The sequence below is a fragment of the Balaenoptera acutorostrata genome, chromosome 12 (genome assembly GCF_949987535.1).
Source record: "Balaenoptera acutorostrata chromosome 12, mBalAcu1.1, whole genome shotgun sequence".
Lineage (NCBI taxonomy): Eukaryota > Metazoa > Chordata > Mammalia > Artiodactyla > Balaenopteridae > Balaenoptera > Balaenoptera acutorostrata.
The window spans coordinates 15,520,577-15,528,433 of record NC_080075.1 but is presented as its reverse complement, the minus strand read 5'-3'; the positions used below and the strand labels follow the sequence as shown (position 1 = coordinate 15,528,433).

Below are 7,857 nucleotides of genomic sequence, written 5' to 3'. Positions count from 1 at the left end.
CCTGCCCCTGGCCGGGGCCCCGGCTCTGCCCCGACAGACCCTGCGCGCCCAGGCCGGGCGGGGAGGCTCCCGATCCTCCCGAGGCCCTGGGCGCCGGGGAGGGAGCAAGGGAGCCCCGGGGAGGTGGTGAGGGAGGGTGGCCCCGAGGGCAAGCGGTGAAATGCAAACACGAGGCTGGGTGGACGCTATGGGGTCCAGGCTGGGCTGAGAGCGTTGATGGTTGCTTTCACCACTGCCGGCTCTGGCAAGTTACCCTCTCCCGACCTTAATTCCTGTAACAGAGGTGAAGATAATCGTCCCTGCCAGTTATCCTATAGTTGGGAAGCTTGAGTGAAGCGGTCCATGCGGAAGGTGAGGACAGTGCAGGGCCTAATGGGCTGCACTCTGGCCCTTCTTTCCCAAATGAACATGTATGTGAATTCCAGTCAACGAACTGCCACTTTCAGTGTTCATACAGCAGGGGTGTAATTTCTGGCCAGGGCACCAGGAGGAGGAGCAGGATGGGCAGCTGGCACAGTGCGGGGTGAGGGTGGGCACTGCTGTGCACCGTATGTGGGGAGGGGATTAGCAGCAGGGGGCTCTACCAGAGCAGGGGCCTAGGGCCCCAAGACAGCCTCTCTCTGCTCTGTTAGCCAGCCCTGTCTCCCTCTAGGCGGTGGGTAGGAGTGGCCACTCGGCACCTTCTCCAGGGGGCCTCAGGGTACATATGGAATTGATTGGAACCCTGCAGTTCTCCCTGCAACCCAGTACTAAACCAAGCAGTTAATGATTAGGACAATAGTGTCATAGACTCAGTGTTGGATGCACATTCCTGAGTTGTTTTACAGATACTGTAACTGCCACCAGAGGAAGAATGCTAACTGTATGATGACCATATTGTAGCCATGACATAAGCTGCTCCATCTTGAGCAGTACTGAATCTATGGCTAGTACAATTCCAAGAACTGGCCTGAAGAGAACAGGATTAACATTAGTGCTCATAATAATCTATATCTTTGTGGGCATCAAAATGATTGTAGCTTACTCTGCCCGTATATGTAAGCAGGCAAGTAAAATTGTCAGCAAAGAGATGCTACAGACCAGGCTGACATCTTCTATTTTGAGAATACTGTGCCCTCTGTCAGCATGAACAAGTTACAGAAGATAGACCGTCGCCCGTAGTCCCATAGAAATGGAATGATATTTGACAGTGGGGAATTGAAAGTAGCTCTTTTGTACCTTTCCTGTTTGCCCATTTCTGTTCCCCTCTAACCTTAAAAGAACCTAATTATAGGAATGAGATCACTAAGCAATTGAAACGAACTTCTCATCTCTCCTGAATGCACACCATGCCTTGTCTAACTTGTTGATTCTTTTTCTAAATTAAAAGAAGTAAGAATAAAGAATTAAGCAGTTAAAAAATGACTGTCTATCCGCAATTGCCCCCTTAGCAATCCTGCAGGCAGATCACGCAGGCAAGATCACACCTGAAGAGTCAGCCAGTCTGCACTCAATGGAGAATGATGCAGAACCCAACCTCCTGCCTCGATGAGTCACTGAGATTCTTCCCCCTCATTTTTCCCTTTACAAAATGTCATGGCTGAGCAGAATCTTTAGAGTTGGTCTCTGGACATGAATCCGCCTTCTCCCCAGATTGCCTGCTTTTCTGATTAAAGTACCTTTCCTTTCTACTGACGCTTGCCTCTCAAATTATTGGCTTTTGAGCGGCGAGCCGCAGAACCTGAGTTTGGTAATGCATACAGTCAGGCTCCTGCATCCCCCACCAGATGTGGGGGTTTGACTTCTCTGGAGGAGCCCCCCACCCTAGAGCCTGTTTTTACCGAGTCCTGAATTTACCTAGCCCTGAAGCCACGTGGCCTGTGGGAGGTGAAGTAGAGGCCACAGCACAGAGCTCGGGAGTTAGTGGCTCAACAGGGACTCTGCTTAGTCCCAGCTGGGGGACTGACTTTAAGGGGACTAGTCTCATTCCTTCCCTCCCTGGGGAAAAAAGAGAGGAGTAGTCCAGGCAGTGGGGACAGTCTGTGATAAGGGACCCAGAGGGCCAAAAAGTACATGGTCTGGAGAGCAACTCAGCCTCACTAGTGCCTCCTCAGACTGCAGGTCTGTGCTTACGTGTCCCCTTCTCCAGGAAGCCTTCCCGGCTGCCCCAGCCTGGGCTCAGGCACTTAACACATCTGAGAGCAATTGCTTTTTCACTCCAAAGGACCAACTGCTACAACTGCCCACTATTGTGTATCCAGGGCCTGGAATACAGTAGGTGCCAAATATTTCTTGAAAGAGTCACTGAATAGGTCAAGTTTACCCTGGATCCCTCTAAAACTCATAGTGTTCCTTGATCAGGGCTTCCTTTGTAAGAGAAAACTCTAACCCAGTGCTTTCCAGTAGAACGTTCTGTGATGATAGGAACATTCTATATCTGCATTGTTCAGTACAGTAGCCATTAGCCACAAGAGCACTTGAAATGTGACTAGTGTGACCAAGGATTTGAATTTTTAACAATAATGTCATTAATTTTCAATTAATTTAAATTCAAATAGCCTCATAGAGTCACGGCTATACTGTTGTTGTCTCTTGCCTTCCTGAGTGTGAGGGACAGGGGTAAGAGAGAAAGCTGGAGAAGTTGGTGGAGGGGGGCTGGGTCCAGAGGACACCAGGAGGCCTCCGTTATGAGGGTGAGCACAGGGGAGCCATTGAGGCTCTGAGCCGGGGTGGGTGCAGGAGGGATGGCATTTTGGGAGGCTCTCTCTAGGTGTGAAGTGCTGAGTGGGTGAGAGGGCAACACAGAGGCAGGGGGAAGAGTTAGGAGCTGCAGATATTTCTGTGATGCAGAGAGAGATGACACCCCTTGTTTTTCACCATGCCAGTCACCCTACAAACACCCCCTTTTCCATTTCCCCTCACCCAGCAGGCTAGACTCTAGACAATTCTAAGCAGGGTCACCGACTGGGGGATCAAGCCTTGGAGAAATGCCATTTGGTGAAGAAACTCATGGATTACCCAGAGTGCTTTGCTGTCTCCAATGGCCTGGAAGGGCCTGTAGGGCAGGCGGGAGCCAAGAAGGTGTACAGTTGGGAAGGGCCTGAAAATGTGGCCACCCCCAGACAAGACCACACCTGTGGGGCTCAGAATGTGCTCTATGCAACCGGCCAGCAAGCTTTTCACTTTGGTTTCTAAAGAGGCCGTCTGGGAATTCCCTGGTGGTCCAGTGGTTAGGACTTGGCGCTTTCACTGCCAGGGCCCAGGTTCGATCCCTGGTTGGGGAATTAAGGTCCCACAAGCTGCGTGGTGCGGCCAAAAATAAATGAATGAATAAATAAATAAATAAATAAATAAATAAATAAATAAATAAAAACAAATTAGAGGTAGTCTGATCCCTAGGCAAAAACATGGGATCTGGCGGCCAAAGTCCCAACTTTGAATCCGGCTCAGTCACTCACTGCCCACGTGTCCTTAACTTTGGTCTCCTCACTTTTAAAACGGGGCTAATCATACCTACTTCTTAGGGTTGTTGTGAGATAAGAAATGCTATGCATATTTATATGACATATACTTAGCCTAACACAAAGCCTAACGTGTAGTAGAGCTGAATGACTGGTACCTAATAACAGTCCTGACTGTGAATAGGCCAAGCCTGATTGTGGTCCTGCCTAACTCTAGTTTCCCCAACACACACACATACATACACATGTGACCTCTAGGCATTGTTGGTACTATAATTATTGTTCTCTCTGCCCACCTGGCTTTCCTACCCCCCTCCTCCTGGTAACACCCCCCACTTCCCCCGCCATAGGACCAGGCCTGTGACCTAGGTCTGGCTGGGACCAAACCAGGACCAATCAAAGCCTTCTCTGTGATGACGATATTGATGCTGAGAGAGAGAAGCCCTCTCTCCAAACCTGAGCTGGGCGGCAAATGGCCATCTTCCCTGCCACGTGGACAGAGCCTGTCTGCAGAAGTCAGGCAACGACAAGGAGAAAAATTGTCTTGGAGACGTTGGGTCCTGTCCCAAGGTCCCGGCTTTTGCTGCAGTGCCCCTCCCAGCTGTGTGAGCTAGAAATTTCCTTTTTGGTTTAAGCTAGTGGGGGTATGGCTTCTGATATTTGTAAAGAAGAGTCCTGCCTGTTATAGACACTTGTGTCCTTAAGGTTTGGGACATCAAGGGATTTGTGTGAAGCACAGAGCAGTTAGTGGTCAAACCAGAATTCAGCCTGGTCTGGCTGGCTCTAGATCCACCATAAACTATACCACACGTTCCGCTCACCATTGACAAGTGCATACTATGTGCCAGACACCAAACTAGCATCCCTTTCCTTCTCCACACCTACTGAAGGACTCTCCCTCCCCACCTTCACTCCCAGCCTCTAAGGATCATACCTCTCCACTAGGGTAAGGCCCAGCACACTCACTGTCTTCCCAGAATAATACTCCCAGATTTCTCCTCATGTGCCAAGGATATGAGAGGAGACAGCCGGTACCTACCTACCTACCTGTGGTGGTAGCAGGGAGGACATCCTTGCCCTGGCCCAGGGCCCCCTGGCAGAGTTCCTGCCCTCACCACTCTGAGTGTCTGTGATTCTACTGCCCTTATGGCTTTAGTGACCATCTATGGGGATACTGAGGTCATTTAAAAAAAAACAAAACTCCTTATTTATTTATTTGTTTGTTTGTTTGTTTATTTTCACTACACTGCGCTGCTTGCAGGATCTTAGTTCCCCGACCAGGGATCAAACCCGGGCCCCCTGCAGTGGAAGCGAGTCCTAACCACTGGACCGCCAGGGAATTCCCACTGAGGTCATTTTTTTTTTTTTTGAAAGGATTTTCTTTTTTTTATTTATTTATTTATTTATTTATTTATTTATTTATTTTTGGCTGTGTTGGGTCTTCGGTTCATGCGAGGGCTTTCTCCAGTTGCGGCAAGCGGGGGACACTCTTCATCGCGGTGCGGGGACCGCTCTTCATCGCGGTGCGCGGGCCTTTCTCTATCGCGGCCCCTCCCGCTGCGGGGCACAGGCTCCAGACGCGCAGGCTCAGCAATTGTGGCTCACGGGCCCAGCTGCTCCGTGGCATGTGGGATCTTCCCAGACCAGGGCTCGAACCCGTGTCCCCTGCATTAGCAGGCAGATTCTCAACCACTGCGCCACCAGGGAAGCCCCCCACTGAGGTCATTTTTGAAGTGTTTTTAATCTCACTTGTCCCAGATGTTTCTTTACTGTGCAAATCTAGTTAAGGGGAGAGAGGGGCATTGGGCGCAGAAGGATTCCAGGAACGTAGTGTCCGAGTCTGGTCTTCAGACAGCCATGGACCACAATGCGGATGTCACCAGTCGGTGACACAGAAGGAGAAAAACACCACCTGCGAAGTGAGCTCTTCCTGAAGCAAAATGATTCCATTTAATGGACCATCCTTTAAAGAGAAGCCAAGTTCCTCCTTCTTTGGGGGATTAAATTATATTTTCTTTCAGTTCACTAGATTTTGCTGGGCCTCATCTTTAAAATGAGGTGGGAGGAGCAGGGTGGTTGGCCTAGGGAACCTCCAAGGGCTTATCCAGCTTAGATCTTCCGAGCTCTCCAGGGCCCGGGGCCATGTACGCACTGCCTAGGATCGTGTCTCTGTCACCGCCTGGCCTGCCTCCCCACTCCTCTCTATCTCCGCCCCCTCCCCCCGCGCAGCTCCCCGCCAGCCCCTCCCTGCTCAGCTCCACAAGGTTCGCCCTCCCGCTGAGCTCTCCTTGTGTTCCTTGGGGAGAAGCGCCCCGTCTGCAGTGCACTCGATTAAATGATAACCCAGGAGATACAGTTTATAAAAGGCAAACGTGGGTCTCGAAGAGCTGAACGTTTGTCCCGAGATAATGAGAGGATCGAGCCCAGCCTCCAAGCAGGCCTGGAAGTTAGAAGGACAGAAAGTCATTGCTGAGGAGCAAAAAATCAAGAACAAGCACCGATGCAGGGCTGAGTAGGGGGAAGACACCAAAGCAGACCAAGTTCTGGCTGAAGGCTGATGTCATAGACTCCTACGACACCTGAGCTGGGGAGCCGTCTTGTCCTGTGTCCTCGTGCTGTAGATGAGGAGATTAAGGCCCAGGGAGGGGAGAGGGGTCTGTGATTCGGGGGATGGGGCGGGCAGGGGCAGGCACGTACATTTTTTTCTCTAGCGCCACCTCAGCTGGGGATAAGGCCTGGAGATGGAAAGGAACTGAGGGAGACAGACTTAGAAATCAAGTCCACAGGAGGCCAGAAGCGCTAAGTTAGGGCTGATCCAGGTCCCCCACAAGCCCTTATGTTCCTGCTCTGGCCCCTTCACAAGTCACCTTTCCTCTGCCCACAGCCCTCAGCTCAGCTCTCTGGACACCCCAGACATCAGCCCCAGATGGGCTTGGAGCAGGAGGCTGCTAAGAGAGCTGGAGAGTGAGGAGGGCTGATGGGGACCCTCCAGAGGACCCCTAAACTCCACAGGCCCTTATTGAGAAGCTCTGGGAATCGGGGAGATGAAGGGGAGCTGTCATTGCACTTACATTTAGAACAGACTCCTGGGACTTCCCTGGCGGTCCAGTGGGTAGGACTCTGAGCTTCCACTGCACGGAGTACAGGTTCAATCCCTGGTCGGGGGAACTAAGATCCCACAAGCCAGGTGGTGTGGCCAAAAAAAAAAAAAAAAAAAAACCAGACTCCGCCCCCCCGCCCCCCAGTACACTTTTTCACCCCAAGAGAATCCAGGGACAGAAGAGGTGCTAGCAGCTCTCACAGATGCTTTAAATGCCAAACACTGGGGCTGGGCCTGGGGAGAACAACAGAACCAGGAGTCCCTCTGTGAAATTCCTGTCTCATTCTACCTGAGATGAATCATTAATAGATCAAGGGCAAGGTGGAAGGCCACATTGAAATACATATATCCTGCCCTTGTCTGTAGCACCTGCTGCTGTTGGTAGAGGGTCATTTTTAACGTGGTGATGTCAGAGGCCAGAGAGGAACCAGCCCCAAAGTCCCCAGATCTACTTGGGAGATGCCACCAACTCCAGGAAGGCTTCCAGCAAGGAGACCTTGGGCAGGCAGGGTGAGCCCCTAGGGCCCTGAGCTGTGCCCGCCCTTGATCACATGGGCCGTTCTTGGCCCGGGAAGCTGGGAGCTGGGACAGCTGGGTGACCTGGAAGTGGAGGACCTGAGGAGACCCAGGCTGCCTGTTCCTCCTTGTCACCCTCTCCCTGAGAGCAAAAGGCAAGGCCAGGAAGCTCCTGGGAGCCACCTGCCTAATTGCTAGGGCCTGGCTGCCAGCTCTGCAGCTGATGCAAGGCCAGGGGTGGGTGAGCTCAGCCTGTTCCTGGCACGTGGAACTTCCTGTGCCCCACCCCTCCCTAGAAAACACACCCGTTCGTTTCCCTCTGCTCTAGCCCTCCTAGGTCTCCAGCCCCCTTCTTCTGCAAGCAGAGCAGGGCTACCTAAGGATCTGGGAGCAGGCCCTGCCTGGGCCTAGGGTAGCGCTAAGCATTTCTGAGTCAGCCCTGCTCCCCGGCATGGGCGACCTGTGAACAGCACTGGGACCCAGAGCCCTGCCTCCCATGGACCTGCCAGTGGGAAGAGAGGGCCTGGGCACCCCTTGGTCCTCAGGTTCTGTCCATGCCAGCCCACTTTGTCTCCAGACCTCCTGATCCCTTTATGGGTTTTTGGGTTTTTTTGGTTTTCTTTTTGGCCGCACCACGTGGCATGCGGAACTTCCCCAACCAGGGATCTAACCCCTGTCGCCTGCAGTGGAAGCGCGGAGTCCTAACCACTGGACCGCCAGGAAGTCCCTTATCCCTTTAGAAGGGTGGACTTTCCTCCTCCTGCTCTCACCTCTCACTTTCAGTGCCCAGGCCCACGGGAG

At 52.3% G+C, this 7,857-nt stretch overlaps 1 non-coding gene across 1 annotated transcript; it reads left to right on the top strand.

Annotated features, from left to right (window-relative positions):
* Window positions 1–3,191: 3,191 nt before the first annotated feature.
* On the top strand, window positions 3,192–3,263 carry TRNAE-UUC (transfer RNA glutamic acid (anticodon UUC)). Its single transcript has one exon. It is a non-coding gene; the product is annotated as a tRNA-Glu (tRNA).
* The last annotated feature ends 4,594 nt before the right edge of the window (window positions 3,264–7,857 follow it).